General features: G+C 34.2%; 1 pseudogene across 2 annotated transcripts; it reads right to left on the reverse strand.

Moving 5' to 3' along the window:
- Nucleotides 1-17,172: 17,172 nt before the first annotated feature.
- LOC145141418 (putative E3 ubiquitin-protein ligase XERICO pseudogene) lies at nucleotides 17,173-18,559 on the reverse strand (annotated as a pseudogene). Of its 2 annotated transcripts, none has more exons than XR_013722640.1 (2): nucleotides 18,385-18,559; nucleotides 17,173-17,871 (listed from the first exon to the last, which is right to left on the reverse strand). The product of XR_013722640.1 is annotated as a putative E3 ubiquitin-protein ligase XERICO pseudogene, transcript variant X1 (transcript). The 2 variants fall into 2 exon arrangements; XR_013722641.1 differs by lacking the exon at nucleotides 18,385-18,559 and adding an exon at nucleotides 18,038-18,248.
- Nucleotides 18,560-25,194: the final 6,635 nt, after the last annotated feature.

Below are 25,194 nucleotides of genomic sequence, written 5' to 3' on the forward strand. Positions count from 1 at the left end.
AGTTGCGAATTCAGAATATTGGGATGTAAGGGATCTGCGGTTCGTGTACATGAGACTTGGGTTTGGAAATAGTCAAGAGCAAGGTGTTGACTGAGATGATGCATGTGGTATGTGCTCAAGAATAATGAGTGTCTTCACGGCGAGTAGCTGTTGATCGGGGATCTTATTGTGATCAGTGTTTCCTTTGGGTTCGCCAACGTTCGAGTTTCGAGGCGATTGGGTCGTTGAGGCCGAGTTTCGATTGTTGAGATTTGTTGGTTCGATGTATAGATTGTTATCTGTACTCCAGAAGGGTAGCAGTTGATTTTTCAATCAACTTCAGAGTCGGTATGAGTAGTTTCGTATGGGATTGATAAGTAGAGTATGGGATTTTAGATTTTCGTCAACGCGTCCTCAGTCACCGTTGATTCCTCCGTACTTCTAGCTATGAGTTGAACTACTTCAATGGTTCTGAGTGGTGTAAGCTGAAGATTTAATGTAGTAACAACCTAGCGTGAGATTCTGTAATGGTGCATCGAGGTATCCGAGTATGATATCCTAAATTGTTGGACTACTTTGAGACTCGGGATCGTTAGACGGCAAGTGGAGCATCGAGCGACTATTATTCCTGTGGGAACTCATCAGCTAATTGTCACCAGACGGGGATTGTCCAAGAATGTGAATTGTATCGAGAGAAAGTGATTTGTTGCGGCGATTGCCGTCAGGAGTAGGGATGGTCAATCTGGGTGAGTGTGTGCACCTGTCCATGATGGATCGCGGAGCATGAGTTTAGTGAACTCAATATGGTGATGACTTGAGGATGAGATTGTGGGGTGATAAGAGAGTGGATGGATCCAGGTGAGAGTAATCACTTAGGACTGTCAGAGAAAACCGTGGGGTGAGCCCATGACGAGTGAGAGAGTATTGTGATACTGCGGGGAGTCGTAGCATTCACGAGTCAGTAAGAGAGAGTATTGTAATACTACAGGTAGTCGTAGCATTCACGAGCCAGTGAGAGAAAGTATTGTGATACTGCGGGGAGCCGTATCATTCACGAGTCAGTAAGAGAGAGTATTATGATACTGCAGGGAGCCGTACCATTCATGAGTCAGTAAGAGAGAGTATAGTAATACTGCGGGGAGCCATATCATTCACGAGTCAGTGAGAGAGCGTATTGTAAGACTGCGGCGAGTCGTAGCATTCACGAGTCGGTAAGAGAGAGTATCGTAAGACTTAGGGGTTCCATAGCACTCAGTAGCCAGCGAGGGAATGTTATAATACTGCGGGGAGCCGTAGCACTCATCGGTCAGTGAGAGAGTGTTGTAAGAATGCGGGGAGCCGTAGCATTCACTAGTCAGAGTGTGACGCAGAGGGGTTTTTAGGCCTGGGTAGCCTTGCCAATTGAGTCTGTGGGAACCTGGTGGCCGAACCAGGGGCGATACTGGGGTCTCAGCGATGGTCGGGAACCGTTATGTTTTGAGTTAGGGAAGGGTTTTCGCAAATCGAAAGGATCGGTGTGTAATGCATGCGTAGATTCGTGGGGGCATGAGTCATGAGTTGAGTATCAGATTGGGACGAGTGGTTCCAATTATGTGTCGGACCAGACTCTTGTGTTTGCGTTTGGCTCTATCTGTATGGAGGAAGAGAAGGTTGGGATTTTGGATTTTTTTAGATGGATTTCATTCTGAGTAGGACGTGTTTCCCACATGTTGTTATAGACCTGGGTGAATCAGTTTGTGGGTTTGAGGAGGACCACGACACACATGAATTAGCAAGTGATAGACGACAGAGGTTGAAGATGAGGTGCGATTTCAAATCGGTTGTAGTAATCGCTTGGGGTAAAGCGAACTTCGTGATTGTGAGTCCAATGTGATTGGTTGAGACAACTCAGTTGGATAGAATGACTATGAAGTTGTATTGTCGGATGTGCTGGGGTAGCCTTGGAGGTACCACTTTTGGGTCGGGAGCTGACCTGGTACTCAGTGTTGGGAGGAACATTGAAGGGAAGTTGGAGCTTAGGGTTACGGATATCAGAGGATATTTCCGACCGGGCTTGGTCATTCTTCTCGTGTTTGAGAGCAGAGTATTGAGATTCATTCTTCAGATTGGTTCCGATAGCAGTACCGGTGGTTGGTCCTTGGTGAGATGTGATCTCTCCGCTCCTTTTGAGTTACGATCTGGAGCAACCGATATGTCTGACATGAGTGATCAGCAGCCAATTATGGTCAGCGACTTGTTCCCATCAGTCTCAACAAGATAATCAGAGTTGGAAGTGTTTTATCAGGGTCTGTTATTTGATGAGCAGTTTGCTTGGTGATATTCTTCATGGGCGGTCTGTCGGGGTGATGGGCCACTATAGTTCCTAGTTTTGGAGACTTAGAGCTGGTATTGCAGCGGAAAGGGGTCCGTCCTTTTCGGGTTTGGAGTTCCTGTTTGGTTTCGGATGTCTTGGGAGGAGGATCGTTGTATGATATGAAATTTTCTGGTGGTACTTCTCGGGGTATTTGTTTCGATCTATGTGTTGATAAAGAGCGATTTCGAGGGCGAAATCTAATTTAAGTGGGGAGCTTGGATCAAATGTGTGAAGCCAAATGTGTGCCTTTCCTTGAAGAAGCTTGAGGAGTGGAGAGCTTGGATCAAGAAGGAGTCTTTGGATCCAACTTTCATACAATTGTAGCATCTATTTAAAGGTAAAAAGTATTTACCTTGACTCACCATTTCTTAGATCTCTTCTTATATGAGTTATGGGCATTTTGGTGCAAAAATGAGGACCATTCTCGGATTAAGCATGTCTAGAGGATGTGGTTGCAGATCTGGACTCCTCTAAACCCCATGTACATAAAGCCTCAAGCTTTATGAAGATTTGAACCGTCTTCATGTCCTAAACCCCTTCTTGAGCTAAATTTTTGGTGTTTTAGTCGCGTGAGGCCTTGCATGATCGTAAAGTTAGCAACTTTACGTGGTAACTTCATCCTAGGAGGTTGGATCTGAAGTTTGGAGCATTGGAATCGGCTGGAATGAGTTTATTGTGAAATGGCTGAAGAACTCGTCAAGTTGGGCATGGACTCGACAAGTTGAGTCGGGTTTTCCCGTTTTTGGATTCAGAGTAAACTCGACGAGTTGGTGGGACAACTCGACGAGTGGTTAGGGTTTTTCCCCGATTTTCTAGACTATGCATGGACTCGAAGAGTTGGCTACCAACTCAGCGAGTTGACTCGGATTTTCACGATTTACTGAATTCTGAGGAACTCGACGAGTTCATGAGCTGCACTCAACGAGTCGAGTCAACATGGACTTGAGTGTTGACTTCCGTTGACCTTTAGGGTTGGGTCAACTTGTGGACTTTGGAGAACATGGAGGGGTAAAATGGTCTTTCACCCTTTCTGAGATTTTGTAGAGGAGTTAGCTTAACATTTTTAGAGTTGTAGATATAATTATTAAGTAGAGATGATTGTGATATATGTAGGCAGAGTTTAGACCAGCAGCTCGAGTGTGGGATGTACTGCTTTACTCTGCGAGGTGAGTCTTCTCACTATACTTACCTGAGTGGTAATAATGTGTGGCCGGAGGGTCTTATATGCTTGTACTGAGTTATTTGTTATCCTGCATTTGTCTTTGTGATATATGTTGTATATTATTCTGTGCCTTGATGAGTTACGACCGGAGGGTCCAAACAGAGTTGTGAGACCGGAGGGTCTTCACTGAGAGACATTGACCGGAGGGTCCTTATCGAGATATAACCATGGGAGGCTAATTATTTGTGTGCGATATTTTGGGGAACTCATTAAGCTTTGTGCTTACAGTGTTATGTGAAATGTGTTTCAGACACCTTTTAGGATCACGGGAAGGCGCCAACATGATTGTACACACCTGTTGATGGAGTTATGTTTTGAGGATTCTGGGATGTGTGATAAACATTTGTATGTTGTGTGTTTTGAGACAATTATAAATCGAGTATATGAGATATTAAACCGTGTTTTGTGGAAAGTAAAAATGAAACATTTGGTTTGAAAATTTAGAGTGTTGCAGTTAATATGACAAATTTGATCCTTCAAGTTTCTATTTTCTTCATTAACCCCAAGTTGACATCAAATGTAGTTATTATTAGGGGTTTGATATGTTTCATATTGGGTCTAATACCATAATTAAAAGCATTTGATTTGGTCTTATAGCCTCTAATAGACCTTTTACTGAGTCTATTAAGAGGTTAAACTTGACTCAATAAAGTTTTAAGTGGATTGGATCTCACTTAATAAATAACTATCAAACAACCCCTTAGTCTTATTGGTGTTAGACGAGTTAAATAAATGTTACACATGAGTTTGTTTTTTTCTTAGTCATCACAACTCCTAAAATTTTAAACTGACTCAATATTTATATTTTATCAATTAAAAATATTAAGCTTTTATTGATTATTAGTAAATTTATTATTTTATTCTTTAACTAATTTATTGAATAATTTTTAAAATTACACATAAAAACTAGGATGTTGTTTGTTTTTTCTGAGACAAAATGTATGCAGTTTGCGGACCATATCTGCAAACATCTGCAGTAGAAGAGGTGGACTAAACGTCTGCAGTCTGAAAGAAGAAGACTGATTGTTTTTTAATATATGTAGGGTGTTAGAATAAACTAAAATCTAATTAAACTGATTTTAAAAAAAACTTAAAAGAGTTATTATTTTTTTTATATAATTTTATGAATTTATTATAGATAATTAACAAATATAGATTAACTTTTATGCATTATTGTATAAAAAATAAAAATAAAATGGTAAAAATTATCGTATATATTTAATAAAAACAAACAAACTTTGGTCGTAAAGTTATACCTAAACATTGTAATTAGGGATAAAATAATGTAACACATAACATGAATGAAAATAAAATTTGATTTTAAATGAAAATTTTCAAAGTTTTTATTTTATTTTTTCAATTAAATTAATTAAAAGCTGACCATAAATATTTTTTAGAAGAAATGAACGATGTTGCATTAAATAATCTTTTATAAAATTTGACACAAAAAAATGTAAGATAATATTATGATTTTTTTTTTGCATATCTATATAAACAACTCCACAAATTATTATTGTAATTAAATATTTTGTAACATCCCAAGATTTGTCATTTATGGTCCCTGGGGATTTAAGGGTGAAGCCATGAAAGTCTAAGGGCTAAATTGCAATTATTGGATCAGGAGGAGTACGCTGCGCGTACATAAGGGTACACCGAGCGTACTAGGCGTACTCATAGCAGAAGGAAACCCTAATATTTAGGGTTTGGGGACTATATAAGCAACATTATGAGCACTAGACACTCCCTTACCACAGCCTCCATTGATTAGAGTCGTTTTCCCCAAACCCTAGCCATTTCCTTGAGTGTTTGAGCTTTTTGAGTGTTCTTGAGTGTTTTAACAAGAAGATGTTGCATCAAGGAGTTGGAGAAGAAGATCAAGCTTGTAGATCTGAAGTTGGTTTGTGCCCTAGAAGCTCCAGAAGGTAAAAAGCTTGGAACTTTATACTTGTATGAGATAGATCTAGTCATTTTAGCTTTATGGAAGCATTCTTGTCCCAAAAGTCCCAAAATGGTGCATGTTATGATTTGGACGAAATGAGTTGTCCTTTTAGACCTTAGAAGAGGTCATAAGTGATAAAAATGGTGTCCCAATAGTTAGATTTGTCTCATGTATGAAGTAGGAAGGTCTTAATGGATTAAGACCATGTGTTAAGAACTTTCTGGATGTCCAAAGTGATAAAGTTCGAGACTTTATAGTCCTATGGCACATTTGATCGATGGATCTGGAGTTTGGGCTTGAGTGCTTAAGCTATTAAGCACTTATTAGGGTTTTGGTGAAACCCCGCGTAGGCCCAGCGTAAATCGAGTATGCCTAGCGTACTGGGTCAACCATCCCGATGGTGGTCAACATCAGGACGAGTACGCCCCGCGTACGTCCTTTGTTGGGCCTTTGGCATTTAGGCTTCGGGTTTTGGGTCGTGTATGGACATGATGGATTGTATGGACCCCCATTAGTCAAGATTGTTATGTTGTGTAATGACTTGGTATTCATTATGTGATAGTTCGGGATTTTTGGTGAGATAGCGGTTCGGGAACTCGGTTCTTCAATTCAGATCGGCATTTCGAGGTGAGTTATCCTCACCGTACTCAAGGGTCTAAGGCACCAAAGCTGGCCCTTTGATTTGTGATTTTTTATTTGGGTTTGTTACTGTTGTGATCTGTTAGACCGGTATCCTGGTAGATATGATGGTTATATGTTGGTACGATATGTTAGATTAGTATCCTGGTAGATAGGATGGTTATATGCTGTTGTGATCTGTTAGATCGATATCATGGTAGATATGATGGTTATATGTTGGTATGATCTGTTAGATTGGTATCCTGGTAAATAGGATGGTTATATGCTGGTATGATCTGTTAGATCGGTATCCTGGTAGATATGATGGTTATATGCTGGTATGATATGTTAGATCGGTATCCTGGTAGATATGATGGTTATATGTTGGTATGATATGTTAGATCGGTATCCTGGTAGATAGGATGGTTATATGCTAGTATGATCTGTTAGATCGGTACCTGGTAGATCGGATATGGTTATGCTTAGTGACCTATAGTTTGGCCTGAGTGTTTGTATGCTGGTAGGAGATTACCTGTTATATGTGCACATGATTGATTGGTAGTTGGGGGTATTCCATCCCGAGGATGATAGGACCCTAGTATGTTGTCTTTATAGACTGTTATATGATTATCTGATATAGGTGCACATGTTTGATTGGTTATGTTGGCATTCCAACCCGATGGTTGAGGGCCTGGGGTATTCTAACCCGATGGTTGATTGGACCCATAGTATGTTGGCATTCCGACCCGATGGTTGAGGGCCTGGGGTATTCCAACCCGATGGTTGATTGGACCCATAGTATATTGGCAGTCCAACGCGATGGTTGAGGGCCTGGGGTATTCCATCCCGATGGATGATTGGACCCATAGTATCTGTTATATATGTTTTGTGTGTGGGCATTCCAATCTGATGGTTGTGGGCCAAGAGTATCCCATCCCGAGGATGGTTGGACTTATAGTATGTGGGCACTCCTCTAATAAGGAGTCCAATAGCCAAATATTCAACTATCACACAATTTGCAGTTCTAGTCCCTTAAGTTTAATTAATCTCTTTTAGCCACAAAATTAATTCTTAATTAACTATTGACCAATATTAATTAAACAATATGATTTCTCCTTTAATATATTATTCATATAATATATTAATAAATCATAATTAATCCTCTCTCCATAATTCATCCTATCAAGTTGCTTTGGTGAAGGCAACCCAAAAGGACCATGTACCATCGGGTCAAGTACATACCAAAATAGTTATGGACTTAGACACTAATCCAACAGTCTCCCACTTGGATAAGTCTAATAACTATTCTGCGTATGACTTCAGATCCTGATCCGCAATTGTAGCTTTCAAAAGCCGTTGTCAACTCTGATCTTATCAGATACGCGTCCTTTAGATAAGGGAGCATATACTCCTCCATTCTAGATATCGTATAGACGTGAGACATGGATTGAAATCATTCTCTCAGTCTATGTGTCGTTTCCCGATTTCTGATTTATGACAACTGACTAATTGAACAAATCAAATCAGTCTTGGCCCGGCCGAGCGCTTTCCTTTGTCATCACTAAATCATCGAGGGGCCCACAAATATCTCTTTTATCCTACATTGGGTAAAAGGAACGGATAAACTTCGACTCAATGCTCTCTTGTACTCACTCACCGAATCACACACAACAATACGTTTTATAACACCAAGTTACTGGTGCGTTTACATATTATCAATGTGTAACCGACTCGCAAGATACAACTCACACATCTCGGTTTCAAGAACATAAGATATTATCGTCTCACCAATCACTCGTGATAAAATCCATGAAGCGATCCAAGTGAGCGTGGGTTTAATCCAATGCTCAAATCATATTCGTAAGCACTCATGAACGGTGTAGCAAACTTTTGCTATGTCTAATACACTTTAGACAATCTACACACCAATTCATGACAACCTTCTTTCATACCTACTGCCAAAGTATGAGCGACTGTGGAACGTTCGAATAATCTTATTATTCAGGAAGTCAAAACATGCAAATTTGAAACATAAGAATAATACTAATCTTATATGGCCCCAAACTTTTGAGTATAAATAAAACACTTTTATTTAATCACCATATTGATTACTCATTATTTGTTGTTTCAGGTAATCAACTTCTTACTTGAATTATAAGGACAATTGTCCCATGCTCTTAGCATGCACACTATGTTTACTTATGGTCCTTACTCTGTGAAATAGTATAATTGAACAACATTTTCAATCACACTCATTTTACAATTCCTAATCCTTACCACAAGTGTAAGAATACCAAATTCTTGCCACTTATAGAATATGTTAGATTCTAACATTTTATGCAACAGTCCTTTCGTAATGTCATGGCACAAAAGTCACCAAGACTCGGCCAATGAAATTACAAAATGCTCTATTGGAGATTGTTACAAGACAATTCCATAGACATGAAGTCTCACATTCAAAGTACATTCCTTTGAACATCCTTCTTTCATAAACGTTTTTCTAATCTACACATAAACTCTTAACGTTCAACTCCCAATAAGGAAACATTTCCATATTTGCCATATGACAACTCATTATTAATAGAATCATATCTAATAATAATAATAATGTCAATATGTTCCTTCCATTACTATACTTCCAACTGTTCACAAGCGACCAATCCTTGGCGAACTTTAGATTATCCTTGACAGTTGTTTAACTAATTCAATCAAATCCGATTCTAGTCCTTTTTCCCTCTTAATGTCCTAGGCATTTGGAAAATTTTAGAACGGTCGAATATTACAATGACATGATACTTTACCAGTCTTTTGCTATAATATTTCTATTTGCCATGTTCTCATGATTCGAACTATGAAAAGGGATGCCGTAATCATAATCGAGTGTGAGAACGCAACAAATATTTCCATATATAGAATTCTCTGACGTTGAATCCTTTCAACATAACATCCATATATCTTTTTGACTAAATTTGAGTAAAATTTCTCGATCTAAACCTTTAGATTTGAAACGAAGTATAACATTCTCTCCCTTAATTATAGCAAAACAACTTTTCAACCTATGCAACTTTGCAAAGTGAAATTTTTGTTTTCTATAATTAATATTGCTAACTTGCAATAATAATCATGCTCCCACTAACATGATGATTATATCCATACTAGCATAACATTTATGCTCCCACTAGCTTTGACACGTATTCAGAAACCATCTAAACTTCTAGAAGACAATACTTATTGGCTTCCAAAGTTCATTGTTTCTAATACGATATGCTTTGATAAGCTTTTATCTAAGCATCTCAAACTCATACACCTTACTTTAGACAACTCACATGTGTGTCTAAACAATTCCAGAACTTATAGCAATAAGTCTCGATTGTTCAAACTAATTGCCAAATCTCATAATTCGAACTATGAAAAGGGATGTCGTAATCATAATCGAATTTGAGAATGCAATTTACATAATCGCTATCCCCTTAAAATCTCTCTTAGTGAAAGAGTTTCCTCACAATCATTTTCATGAAGGAGAGAAACCTTAAGACACTTAGATTTTATGGTGCATGTGTTTCTATCCATGCAAATTTGTCATAAGCATAATCGTAAGATAATGTTTGTGACAAATTCAACCTCTTATGGATAGAACTTGTTCATTCTTAATTTCTTGCCATCAAGGGTCCCACCATTGCTTCCAAGTTATTTAGCAACTCACCTATGCCAGTTAATGTACTTTCATTGATCAAGGTGTTTGTCCTTATGCATTCAATTGAGAACTCGTAGAACTCATATGCATAATCACTCAACTGGATTGGCACAGAATTAAAATTTTGTCAACACGATAGGTTACAATCCTCAAGTCGTGTGCTAGTGTTTAAGAGGTTTACTTCTTGATTTGTTCTTGAAACTTTCCAAGATCTTTAGACTCCCACTGACCTCTTGACATATAAGATTCTCTTTTCGAGAAACATTTATTGACAAAACAAATATTCAAGAGTCAGTATATGTCTTTATCAAGACAAACCTACACACAATTTGGTATTAGCTGGTTTTTGTCTTATCCAAGACATTACAACTTACCAAAATGTGCAAATGTAGAACATTCCTATTTAAGATTATGTCACTCAATTCACAGTCTTGGAGTATGACTCTAAGACTTGATATTGGAACGAAGTACGATACATCTTATTGACTTAACCATTTCTACAATTCACCATTCCTCTTCTTAGCCAAACTAGTGCACTAAGGTATCCTTAGAGGATGAATTGTAATATGGTTCCTACAATAACCAAGACGATCATAAACACGATCCAAAAGTACTCTCCCTTCTTCTTAGATTGGAGAACCTTTTATCTTTCTGCCTTCATTGATTCTTCTTATTCGTTCTGTCATTCATTGAAGCTTTTCAATAATTCAGAATTACACTTAATCTTGTAAGCATAATCATGTTTACTAGACTTTTAGTAAATCATGACGAATAAACTCATCGTTCTTTGTGGTGGACTTGACCAGTGCACAACATTGTGTACCAGATCTCCTAGTCCTTCACTTGACTCACATACTTATGTGAACAAGAAATTAGTCTTAATTTCCCAAATACGAAGGTTCTCATTCATCACACAATACCAGTTGCATGATTCCAAGTTTCTGTCCTATTGAAACTTGGGTGATGAGAAACTTTCCTCATTTGGTAAATTTCTGACATCACCACAAATAACGTAACTAAGAGTCAAAACCATTCACAATATTGCTAATAATAGAACCATTCAAACACCAATTTTTCATAAAATCCATCGCAAGGAAACATAAATAAGATAAATCAAAATTTATTTTATTGCGGAAAATTATTGTCCTTACAACGCGATTACAAATGAAAAACTATGCAAATATTATTTAGCAATCTATCCTAACTCTAAAGTAGTAGCTAAAATAATCCGATCTTTGAATCATGCGATCAAGATCCACTTCTTCATGATCAGATTTAGCTCACTTCTTTCCTTATAAGCTTCCTTTTTTCTTCGATTCTACAAAACACCAAATGTAATCTTATCACATCATGTATCAAGAATAAAAAAGGAACTTAATAGAGTTAGATAATGGATTTTACCTGATGCAGAGTCATACATCTTGGCTCTCCCATCTCTTAGATCTCTCAGGTAGTCAGGGCAGCTTCGTAACCAATGCCCCTTTTTTTTGGCAGTAGAAATACATGGATTCTTATGGAATGGTACACAAGACTATCTCAGACTCAACCTTTCTCTTGCGTAGAGAAAACTTTTCTGGACTTCCAATGTTACCATCGCCCATAGAGGGTTGGGATATTGACTTACCAGACAAATTTGCTGACCAGTGCGCCAAATCATTTCTGATTCAACAGCAATAAGCAAATAAGTCAAATCAATAAGTGTCATGTCGTGTTCCATCATATAGTACTCTCTTACGAACTTACTATATGATTCGGGAATTGACTGAAGAACCAAGTCAACAGCCAACTTCCTTTAAACATCGACACCTAACAATCCCAATCTATCAATATGTAACCTTTTATCCAAGACATTAGCACATATAGACTTTCCATTTTCATGTCTTTTGCCAATAGGGCTTGAATGACCTTGAACTTTTCAAGTCTTCGAACACGTGGGTCAGGGAGAATTATTGGAGGAGGTGGAGGAAATGAAGCATGATTTCTATTTCCACAATACAATCGTGGAACATCATCTTCACATGGAAAACCTTTTTCCAACGGATTTAGGAAGACCATAGTTATCAGACTTTGACATCTATGAAACGGGAGAAAATTCAAGTTTAGTTGATTGAGTCCTTAATAAAACACCCAAATGAGATATTAAGGCTAGGACCCAACACAATATCCTACAAATTGGAAGAGGGATGCCGTAATCCAACTCGCAGAACATTTGAAGGTAGGTAAATGACGATTTACCAATTTCCACCATGAAAAACGAAAAGGAGGTTAAGTTTTAAATGAGTTGAAACTCCTAGATCTTTTGAGATTCATTGAATTTTTCAATGTCATGTTTAATCTTGATTATGCCCTTCATTTGTGACTGGGATGCCGAGGATCACAAATAAGGTGTGAATAACCATGTGAATGTACGTGGTGCCCTCAATGTTATAATCACCTAATCGATGTGCCGGTTAACCACACACGCTCCATCGATCTATCACAAACATCGAGTCATCCTTCGCTACCAATGCCAAACCCAACTTAGTGTGTCGGTCAACCACACACGCTCCACTAATTGTCTCGATAAGGGTACAAAGTGTAATTCCATGGAATTGCATCGATTTCACTTTTTCCTAAAGTAACTAAGATTTGGGATTTTAGTAAAACATTTAGTTACTTTATTCATTATACTTTTAATGAGGAGAGGGGTTTGCTCTATCTTACCTGTTCGGCTAACGACCCTCCACTAGTCAAGAGTGCGGTGGGTAAGAGTGGATACCCATTCAATCGCCATATTATAGGCAATTTCCTTAAACACCCCTTATAGACCAGCTTCGTGAATGAGGCCTACTAACGGTAAGACTAGCAGTTTAAGTTATACATATATAATATTAGACTTTTAATGTTATATATAGTATAGGGTGTATTTTACACTTTTAAAATACTAGGTGGTTTAATTTTATAAATTACACTTTTAATTTAATTAAATATAAACCATATCATTATGGATTTATTAACTCTCTTTTAATTATACTATTAATTAACTTAATAAAACCATAAGGGTTTAATTTGAACTTTTTCAAAACTAGGGTTTTAGAATTTAAAAAATTAAACTTTTAATCAAAATTTAAATTCCAAAACTTGAGGGAAAGTTTTGAAACCTTTCAAAATATTAAGGTTCAACTATTTAAATTTCAAAACAAAAACTTTTAAAGTTCAAATTTAAACTATAAAACCTAAAGGGTGAAAAATGAAACTTTTCCAAACTTTATCAAGAACATTCTAGATCAACAATTCAAATAAGGCAATTAACAATTAATTATGGTTATCTAATTTTGACCTAGTCCAATTACTTGCAAGATAATTCACCAAATAACTAAAATAATTAAACATTATCTTATAAGGCAACACATATTTGATTAAATGGTAATTATCAACTATTTTGGTAAGGATATTCACTCAAAATCAATAAAAAACGGATTTTACTAATTAAAAACGTTTATGGTAAGTATCCCAAGCCAAAACAGCAAGTAAATCGCGAAAATAAGCTGCCAGACCCTTTGACTCGTCGAGTACAGCCGACTCGGCGAGTTCACCAAGTGACTCGGCGAGTCTAGCAGTCAGAACCAAAAAAAATCAATTTTTAAGCAATTTTCGATCAATTAAGTATCAAATTCATTAACAAACAACCCTGTGCTCTGATACCACTGATGGGTTTTGAGCACTACAACATTCCTATGGTGTACATGCAAACCCTAAAGCTTTGGATCTAGTTTGTCTAATGAACATGCAATAATCATCCAAAGCCATAAACCCTAGATCTAGCATGTGATAATCAATATAAACATAAGAATAGGGTTTAGATCTTACCTTGATTGTTATGTAGCAATAACAATCTATTCCTTGTTGTAATTGGCTTCTGAAAAGCTTAGAGTCGCAAATGTCACTCCTCTAATGGCTCACAAACACCAAGAGCAAGAGGATGAAGAAGGAGAAGAGGAGAGGCGCTCAAAAACATCTAGAAACCCTAAGGAATAAGATAGCCACGTTTTTGGTGCCCTAGGGGTGCTTAAATAGTGAGGCTATTAGGGTTATCTAACAAGGAAACCCTAATTTGACTGCTTAGGCCCTAAGCAACCCATTGACTCCTCCTTTAGAAGCCTTGAACGATTTCTAATGGGTTTCCCCATAGAATTCGTCCACTCCTCTAATAAGGAGTCCAATAGCCCAATATTCAACTATAACACAATTGACAGTTCTAGTCCCTTAAGTTTAATTAATCCCTTTTAGCCATAAAATTAATTCTTAATTAATTATTGACCAATATTAATTAAACAATATGATTTCTACTTTAATATATTATTAATATAATATATTAATAAATTATAATTAATCCTCTCTCTCCATAATTCATCCTATCAAGTTGCTTTGGTGAAGGCAACCCAAAAGGACCATGCACCATCGGGTCAAGTACATACCAAAATAGTTATGGACTTAGACACTAATCCAACATATTGTTGTGTATGAGTATTTTGGGGGTAACTCACTAAGCTTTCGGGCTTACAGTTTCAGTTTATTGTTTCAAGTTCAGCGGATGACCGCGGGAAGGTGAAGGCATGAACGTACACTTCCTCGATTGATGATTATGATTTCTGGGAACTCTGATGTTTAAACTATTTTGAAAACAAATTGTAATAACTGAATGGTTTTTTAAATGATTTGAAAAGTTTTAAATTGGCTCGAATTTTATGGATGTTACATATTTATTTATAAATTTGTCACAAATGTCATGATTGTGTTATCGAACTTTTTTTTTCTTTAAATATTGTAATATTTTTTTCAATTTATTTATCATAGATAAAGTTGGAATAAATCTAAGTTTAAAAAAAGAAAAAAAAAACAACAAAAGTATATGTGTTTTTTAGGTTAGAAGATGTCTGAAGAGGTTTGAAGACTTTGGTCCACATCTGCGCGAAGAAGAGGGCGTGCATACATTTTTTGGTTTGCAGTCTTAAAAAAAAAAAAGTCTGCGAAGCCTAATGTCTGCACGTGATCTGCGCGGCGAAGACAGAAGATGTTAAGAAGATCTGCAGACAAAAAACAAACAACACGTAAGTGTTAAAGTATAAATATTTGTTGCATTTTTTTTCTTGAAAATCAAACCATACAATGATAGTATTTGGAGATGTGAAATAGAATCTCCTTATAATCGGTTGGGATGGACCTATATCCTTTTCTCTATATCTAAATCCAATCAGATCCAATTTTTGTAAAACCATTCCTTTTGGTGACGTCATAAATCCGGTCTAGATCAGATTCTAGAAATATTCAACTCTAGGTGTGATTCCTTTAACCCTCGCCATTTTACATGATCAGGATCAAATTCATCTAATGAAAGTGTTCTTTTTTATTTTTTTATTTTTTTTTGTGCATGGCTTGATTTGTATTAGATCAAAATCTCCTACTTCACACTCACTCATGTATATTCCAATTACACTAAAAAGGTCTAAAAAGATATGATGATACTAAACTCATAACTAATTAGACCTGCAAAAAAAAAAAGTTTCGGTCTCCTACCAAATAATTTAATTTATCATAAAAAAACAATCTTTAAAGAAATAGACAACATCGTAGTCTATTTTCCTCCGTTTCTTCGGTTTATGAGATTGACAATTTGGTTTCAATTTATGTTCTTTTTTTTCATTGTTCAATTAGAACATTTCTATATGCAATATAGACTCTCATGTTGATCCGAATGAATCATCCTTTCCACGAAGGCAAATCTTTGCCTGTTAGGTAAGAGGATAGATTAGTTACCGGGTGTGTTCGACAAAACTAGCCGGTAGCGGGTAGCTTGTGGCGGGTAGTGAGTAGTTTATAGTTGGTAGCGTTTTGTTAAACGCTACGTGAAGTAGCATTTGAATTTGAAGTGTTTTGTTTAAATTAAACGCTGAAGCGTGTATTGTCAAACGAGACTTTCTATTTAAAACATAGCGTTTTGTCAAACATTAGAAGCTAAAAGCTCTTAAACGCTCCGTACCGAACACCCCCACTATCTACCAAAGGGCTTCTAGCCCAATAGTAACAGATGTTGTCATCTCTCTTTGAGGTTGAGAGTTCAAATCATGTCCTGGACATAAGTGAAATTAAAAAGTAGTTTAAGAGCAGATTAGATGTGCCGTTAAAAAAAGTTACTAGTTACTAATGTCAACTAGTTATAGTAACCAACATTATGATAAATTACATTAATATTTACAAACTAGAAACATAATTTTGACAATAAATTAGAAAAAATAAAATAAAAAAAATATCCTTAACATTTTATATAACTTACAACTACAAATTAGAAACATAACGTATAAATTGAGACAACGATCATGAATTCTTAAAAGTTAGATTACATATCTTTGCGTATTAATCAAGTGGTCAGAAGCTTGAAGGAAACAAATGTAAAGATGACAACAACGAAAATGACTTCAAAAACAGAATCTGTAATAGAGCCATTGTATTTGTAGTGTTAGTGTATTTCTTTTGTCAAAAAAATTACCATATTTTTAGGGGTGTTTGGCTAAGCTTATCTAAACTCTTTTTTAACTTATTTCCGGACTTCCTAAACTCTTTTTTAACTTATCACCGGACTTCCACACTGATATAAGCTAAAAATGATGTTTGTATATGAATAACTTATTAAGGTGTCATACCTTTAATAAGTCAAAATACATAAGTAACTTATCAGCTTATAAAATATAATTTTATAAAATATAATTTAAAAAATCTTATGATTTTTCATAAGCTTAACCAAACCAAACACACTCTTGTAATGAATTATACACCGGGGAGATTAGGTGAGACTTATTAGTCAACAATAAAGCAAACGTAACGTGCAATTTAGTCCAACTACACGGGGGTTTTGGTGCAACCACTAACTACAAGTCAATTGTTTTGTCTTTACATTTCAAAATTAAATATTTTTGGAATTTTGGTATCAATAATATATTGACCATATATTTCTTAAAGTTTAACAGAACCATTAGTTTGTGAGCTCACAAGAAAAACTTTGTTAATTCTGAAGTTAGGTATGTTAGATTAAGTTCTTACTGACAGTATTTGTAAAGGACAATATGGTAATTTTAACTACTTGTATTTGTAAAAAGGCAATATGGTAATTTTAACAACTTGTTCTCTTACCAAACGTTGTACAATGTTCGGTCCAATCACATCCCGTCCAACCAATCTACCAAACACTAAGATATTTTTGTCAGACATTTTGTCTCATGTTAAACGCAACTTCTTTTGCTCATTTTAGGTCTTCAAATGTTATCTCAATGTGTAGTAATCTAGTTAGGAATCAGTAAATACAATCGGATTATAAGAAACTAACCACAAAATTAAGAAAGATCACTTCTTTTCTAATCCAAACCCAAAACAAAACCCAAAAAAAAAAAAAAAAAACTAAGAGTTTCTCAGGTGCACACAACACCGGAAACCTTACACAGTTTATATATATCTATCATGTATATATACAAAAACAGGCAAATTCGCAAAGTCATCATCACCAACTGTACTTGTGCACTAAAAATCACCCAAAAAAAAAAAAAAAAAAGACAACTTACATCGGGCAAGTGTTTTCTTCTTCTTTTGGCATCATCATGTGGTTTCGGCAAAGTGGGCAAGTGATGTTCCAGTATTTTAACCATTTTTCAACACAAGATTTATGGAAAACATGGCCACATGAAAGGCGATTGATTTCTGAATCTGGGTTGAACTCCACCAAGCAAACGGAGCATTCTTCTTTACTCCGGCAACTTATGGTGAGAGAGTCGTAAAGGAGCGACGGCGTCCGGCTTCTAAACTCCTCCATGTAAGTTTCCGATGGGGTTCCTCTACTACGTTCGACTGATTCTGTTATCGATTGATTGGAGTAGTCTTCCCATGAGGTGACATGGATTCCGATGACGTGAAGGATTGATCGGACTATTTCCTTCATGATTGATATTGACATGGCGGTGTTCACCAGAATCACGCAGAGGACACCGGCGTCGGATGGGGTTGGGTACGGCGATAAACCCATTTTGTCGGTTTTAAACCTGGAAACATTAAAATCGAAATCAGAAACTTGTTTGAAAACGATGTTAAAAATTGTCAAATTGAAACCCTAATACTTCTTGAAGACATGAACACAATCTGTTGATTTCAATAATTGCATCAATTTAAGAAAAATGTTGAACACCAAAGAGGGGAAGAAAGATTGACCTGACTACTTAATTGGGTTTTTGATTATTGATTTAAATGGTAAGATCCGAAACACAAATGATGAGTTTTAGCTCAAAACATGTTCAATTTGGTGAAGAAAAAACACTCCTCAAAATTGATATTTAAATGCAAATTTCTTGAAACCGAAACAAAACCCACAAGAGATTCAACTTCAACACTTCAAAAAAAAAAAAAAAAAAAAACGAGGACACCAGCAAAATAGATGAAATCCAGATGCCAGATCTATAAAAATCGAATTCTTTTATACTTAAACGAGCCACTTGAAATAGAAGAAAATCTCACAAAAAGAAAAAAGAAAAAATAAAATATAGAGATAGAAAACATACCCAAAGCCAGGGTGAGCTTCAATACGACAGGGGTGTTTCAATTATTGAATTTGTATTGAAAATTCAATGGGTTCTAATAATTTTCACCAAGAAACAATTCTGAGAGGCTAAGGAATGAGAGAGGAGGTAGGGTATTGCCGATAATGGAATATGATGATTGTTTCCTCAATAACACCGCCTACTTCAAACTATATATCATCATTATTATAATAAAATAAATTTTTATTGAGACATTACATATTTTATGCACATGCTATATATTATCTTTTTAGTATCTTTTATTTATTTTTTATTTCTATATTCTTTTTTCATGTATTCTTTATAAAATGTCTTATTTTCTTTAATTTTTTTAAATTTATTTTATATAAACCCTAAATTTAATAAGTATAATATTGAATATCAATTTATTCTCAGTATTCTTCGTATAATGATTTAAAGATATTCAAAATAATATTTAAATCAAACAATTTAATATATAAATCCCAAGAGTTATTTTCAGATTTATAACTATATGTAATATTTTTTTTATTGAACTTTTTTATAGCTCACTCGTATACAGTTTTTTATATTTTATTCGTACAGTGCATGGGTTTGTAACTTTTATATATATATATATATATATATATATATATATATATATATATATATATATATATATATTTTGTTCAAATAAGAACAAAAAAATGTTAGAAACCTTAGGAACCAGTTTTTTAAAATTTTTTCATTAAGAATATTTTGAATAAATCAAAAATTAATATTAAGTAAAACAAACTCTCCATTCGCTCCTTTACGACCGACTACCACCTAATCATTGGAACATCGTTGGACTGCCATCGAATCGGTGGCAAACTAACACCAAATTTAGTAACATTTTCTGATTGTATTCACAGTTTAATAGAACAAACATTTTAGTTCTTATTTGTTTGGTAATATTTTTTCACACATATCATTTCATTTTTGCAGCCAAATATATAAAATTTAATGACAACTGCAATTGATAGGGTCCAAAAGGTTTCCAACTTGCACCGAATGTCCAAAATCAAGGTTTTTGGTCCTTGATACACTTGAAAAGTCGATTTTACCCTTTTCATTTCTTTTTTCTATTTTATTTATTTATTTTGGTATTTAAATAATTAAAAATAAAAAATAAAATCCCACCCAACCCCCCCCCCCCCCCTCTCTCTCTCTCTATATATATATATATATATATATATATATATATATATATATATATATATATATATATATATATATATATATATATAAACGATTTTATGTGTGTTCTTCACCTATGACCGTGCCAACATCCAAAAATTGCTCGATTCCAACCACAATACTTGTCCCGCCACCATACAGGTCCTTCGATCCACCGATGTCGTCCCAAACCTCACACTCCACCGTCTCATTCGTATATGGTCTGATTCTTATCTCCTCAGCCCTGCATCACACTCCTCATTCAACAACCATCTCGCCTTCGATTATTTAAAGAAATTGAGAAGTAAGGAACATAGGCATCCACAACTCCTTTCGTTAGGTACGCTATCAAGTATTGTCGGTTTTGCAAAATTGTCGATTGAAAATATGGAATCATTGGCGAAATTGGATCCTCATTCTCTCTCCCTCTCTCTCTCTCTCTCCACATGTTTCTAGTCAAACTCTCACCCCTTTCTTAAGAACCCTAAAAATCAATCTCACATTTTCTCGCAACCAGATGATCTAATATCTGATTCACCCCAAAATCAATTGTAGGGACATGAGCGGAAGGCCTATTGATGGTTCATTTTTTGTTGAATCGGGTTGTGGAAAGAGATTGACGAGGGGTATACATTCACTGCCAACAGCGGCAGAAATAGGTGATTCGGGGCGTGGGTTTTGCTCTCGAATCCTTATCTGTCGCCATCTCTATTTCTCCTTTCCCTTACCTCCTCTGATCATCTCGATGGTTGTCTGGTCATCTAGGGAATAATTTAACCCCACCCCCCCCCACACACACACACACACAAATCGGTACCTAATCTTCATCTGATGTTTGAGATCAAGTTTAGACAGCAGTTTCAGATAAGAAGATTCAGATCAAGTTTAGGTTTGGGTTTCATAACAGAAATCGATTCAAATGGTGGTGAAGGGCGGTTCATCAGATCCGAAAAAAATGATTTTTGGGTTTCGTGAATGTGATGTTCTTGTTCTTGAACTAAGGAAAAAACGAGTGTTCTTGAGATTCATATTCATATTTGTGTGTGTGTGTATGTGAGAGAGAGAGAGGGAGAGATTTTATTTTTTATTTTTAATTATTTAAATACCAAAATAAATAAAGAAAATAGAAAAAAGAAATGAAAAGGGTAAAATCAACTTTTCAAGTGTATCAAAGACCAAAAACCTAGAAAAACCTTGATTTTGGACCTTTGGTGCAAGCTAGAAACTTTTTGGACCCTATCCAAAGTTTTTTGAATACCACAGGGACCAATCTTGTAGTTTTGTCAAATTTAATAAGAAAAATAGAATTATACCTTGACAAATTAATTTTTTTCTCTTATATATTGTAGATTTATTTAAAAAATATATATTGTTTATAAGACATATTTATAGTTTAAAATACCATATTCACTGTTTAATAAACATATTAATTCATTAATTCACAGTATGATATTTTCATGCGTACATTCATTCATATTTTAACACAATATTTATATAAAATACACAACTTAATACAGTTCGTTTTCAGTTTAATACATAAAATTTACAACTTAATACAATTTATTATACACTAATTCACATATTCAAAGAAGTCAAATGCAAACTATATCACCACCAACTACCACACGCCGCCCACTATCATATGTACCACTTGAAAGATCTTGTATGTCAAGAATCATATTAAAGTGATATTGTTAATTAACATATGATACTAATGGGTCACACTAACAACTTAATATAATTGATTATTTAATATAAATTGATTTTGATAAATATTCAATAATCTCTTATAATTAAAATTGGAAATTATTTATTTCTGGGAAATAATAATTTTCATTAGCAAGTAATATTACATAATTCTTATGGTATGAATTAATAAGTCATGTACAACATTTTGGAGTAGATAAATTATTTTTTCTTTTACCAAAAAGTTAAAGTTTATCTTTTATAAACTTGTTTTATAAAATATAAAAGTTTTGTCATCTTCCTTTTATTATTTATGAAAATAAGAGTCAAAAGGAAGAGCATGGGTTTTTTAATTCTTTAATTGAAAGGAATCAATCTAGTAAAGCATGTTGGGACATGCTTATGACATAGGGACATGGTTTGGTCAAAAGTCTTAAGACCTTGTGGTTAAGAACCTTGCTTTATGCTTTACGAATCGAGGCTTGCATTTCTCTTGCCTTTTATGAGTGAAAAACGAAATTTGAATTGTGATATGCATTCTCTCTCATTTTTGGTTCATATCATGAAGATATTACTTGAATTCATACTCTCTTGAAATTCATATTGGTTATGAACTTCAAGCTTAAGAGTTAAGAGTTTTAGACTAGCATCTACATCAAGTTGGCTTCTTGTTCGTGTCTCTAAGGTTCACCATTCTTCATCAAATTCCAAGCCTACCAAGAGGACCCAAAGAACTACAAAGGTTGTAATTTTCTCCATCTTCTTCTTTGGTGCTTGTTTTCTTACCAAACTTTTATGTTATTCAAAAAATGATCAAGTCTTCCGTTGCCAAATATCATGTTTTTGAAACTAGTTTTTGAATAAAAAATCCAACAACTGGTATCAAGAGCCACCTTGTAAGTTTGGTTAGATTTTTTGATTTTTGGAAATCTTAGTTTTTGGAGAATATGGATAACTTGGTTTAACTTGGTTTTGTATAAAAACAAGTTCATACATATTTTCTATGACACCTTTATAATTGTTATTTCATGTGATAAAAGTTTTCATGCATCTTTTTTCATTTAAAGTTGTATTAGAAAAACAAAGGTTGTTTAATGTGTGTGTTGATATGTATGATGAGCATAAACTAGCCAATGACCATTGTGCTTGTTGTGTTGTTGTGTTGGTTGTTTTATAAAATGGTTGTAATAATTTATTTTATTCATATGGCATGTAATAAATTAAATAGATTAGTTTTCTTGGTTTATTTTTATAAATAATAGATTAATTGTTAGAAATAATTTATTTGTACAAAAATGTAACAAAAAATGAAGTTAGAGCCATTTTTTGAAGACAAGAAGGCAATTTTCGAGGTTTAGAGGTGTGCAGTGACAAAAACAACCTTTTCAGCAATCTGTTACAAAAGGTGTTGTTGTTGACAACTTCCCTTGGAGTTGTTGGACCTAATGCAACCTTTTCTGAAAAATGTTGCATATTGCTTAAATATTACTTTAAAGAAGTTTTTCCAATCTTTTGCTAGCAATGTGTGTTTTCTCAAGTGGGAGCTTCTAGAACAACATTATAAGAAGTTTTTTTGGTCCCTTAACCTGTCCCTTTAGGAATGGACATGACATTTTTTGTGTTGGCTCACAAAAAATATTATTAGTTGGTTATGTTTACGCACATATATTTTATGCATGTTTCTGTTGTTTATTTTATGCAATTATTATATGGTTGATAAATTAGTTTTTCACATGCTAAAATAATTTTAGACAAAATAAACATCACAATGAGTTTGGTTTTCAAAATTTATAATGTGGACATAAGATGTAACAAGTTATAGTTTTAAAATAAAATTCGGTTTTATAAAAACGTTAATAACATCAAATTTTGAAATACTCAAATATAAGTTTTAAAATGATGATTTTTATAACTTATACAAACTCCAAATATATAATTAATAAAATGAAGTTTTATTAAAGATATAAAAGGTTCAAATGCACTCAAACTTAATACCGGTTATTAAAATTGAATCGCGTCAAAAATATATAAAAACTAGTTTTTTATATAGAGCCTTTAAAAGTGATTTTCTTTTGAAAATTGGTACCATGGTTTATTATATGCATGTAATAACCATGATATCATATGTTTCTAATACTAGAATTATAAAACAAATAAAAGACCATTTTTACAAACCTCAAATCTATGCAATCCTTTTTGAAAAGCACTCGCACATCTCTTATATGCACTAGTGGGATAAATGATACCTAACCGATTAGTGCTATCTTTTGATGGTCGGGGTGTGTTCGCGATTTCTATAACCAAGTCATAGGCCGATTACACAAGCTTTTCAAATTGGATGATTTGATCGGAAATTTTTTGTGATAAAGGATACCTAAGCAAGAGAGTTTCGAGGCATAGATTAGATCAAACATGTCTAATCAAATTTGTTATTAGTGATCCCATAAATCTAGGAATTATATAGTAAGATATAATTTATAATCAATATCTACTGGGTTGATTTCAAATGAATGGGATAAAGGATACCTAACCATTTATTTATTTGTCAACTTAGATCCTAGACTTTGATAATTAATGTTTTTGGAAAATAAAAGGGTATTAACTATTAAAGAGTTTAAATATTGAAAACACTACATGAATTTTGTTAAAATTTTGTAGTTAAATAATCCATTTTTCATTACCATGAATTGTCATTTTTCTTAATGACTTAATGAAACAATAACATTTACTAGATACAACATCAATGAATGGGTTCATGTCTTAAGACACAATCTCACGAGAGATATGAAATTGTATACACTTAAAGGTTTTAGTCCTAAACTATTTCTTTGAGCAATAAGTCTGAACATGATACCTAGTAAAGGTATCACCGTGATGCTAAAGATGTTTCTAATATCAAACTAGGAATAATACAAGGCCCAAAAGAGTCACCTTGTGTGATTTAGGAGGCCCATGTTTTATGGACTGAACACCTTTAAGCCCAAGAAATTCTATAAGGCCCATAGAGATGGATCTTGTTTCTTTTGTGGAAAAACTGGACACTGGAAGAAGATCTGCTCTTTTTATCTGGAAAGAAAGTTTGGAAGAGATTAGTACTTCATGTATCTACTAGATAGAACTTATACTTGTCATATAACACTTAGGTACTTGTTACTTAAATGTTAATCTAATGTTTGTAATCGGCTTGCAAATATTTACAAAAGAGTAACCAGTTGAGCACAATCAAGTTGGAACTACACTCTCGGAGTTTAGTTTATTAATTATGCTAGGAACATAATGTACTTGTAATATAATACAATGTTTGTTTTGGAAAAATATATGTTTTAATTTAGCTTGCCTAAATATATGTCTCAATTTAATTTATGAATGATTGATTATTTATTAAAATCGTGTTTCATGACGATCACCTTCATATTCGGAAAATGATTAAAATTCTTTTTAGCAGTCTAGATCTCTTAATAAGAATTATAAACTAAATATCAATATTTTATAAATAACAAGTTCTATATGCAAAATACTTTTGACTTAAACTTGTTTTAAAACAAACTCATCTATGACGTTGTTATCTTTATTATAAAAATGATATTCACATATTCCAACTTCAAGAAAGGGGTCCTTAAAGGAAAATAATGTATTTTATTTGACATATGTAAATCGTATTTATATATGAGAGATTCCTAATAATATTTTCAATAAGTAGTAGAGAAAATAATTATTAAGAAACTATACACTATGATGTATGACTTCATTTTCTAATTAATGTCTAATATTTTGCACAAGATACCAAATCAACTTTATTAATAACTATTGTCGTTTCAGTTATATTTTACATGGTAAAGCATAATTGTGAAACTTTTGTTTATGTTTTCAAATATAAAGTTGAAATACAAACCGGTAAGAACTATCTAAGGTCTTAATGATAAAAAAGGA

Source organism: Lactuca virosa, chromosome 9 (assembly GCF_052849685.1).
Source record: "Lactuca virosa cultivar CGN04683 chromosome 9, Lactuca_virosa_CGN04683_v6, whole genome shotgun sequence".
Taxonomy (NCBI): Eukaryota; Viridiplantae; Streptophyta; class Magnoliopsida; order Asterales; family Asteraceae; genus Lactuca; species Lactuca virosa.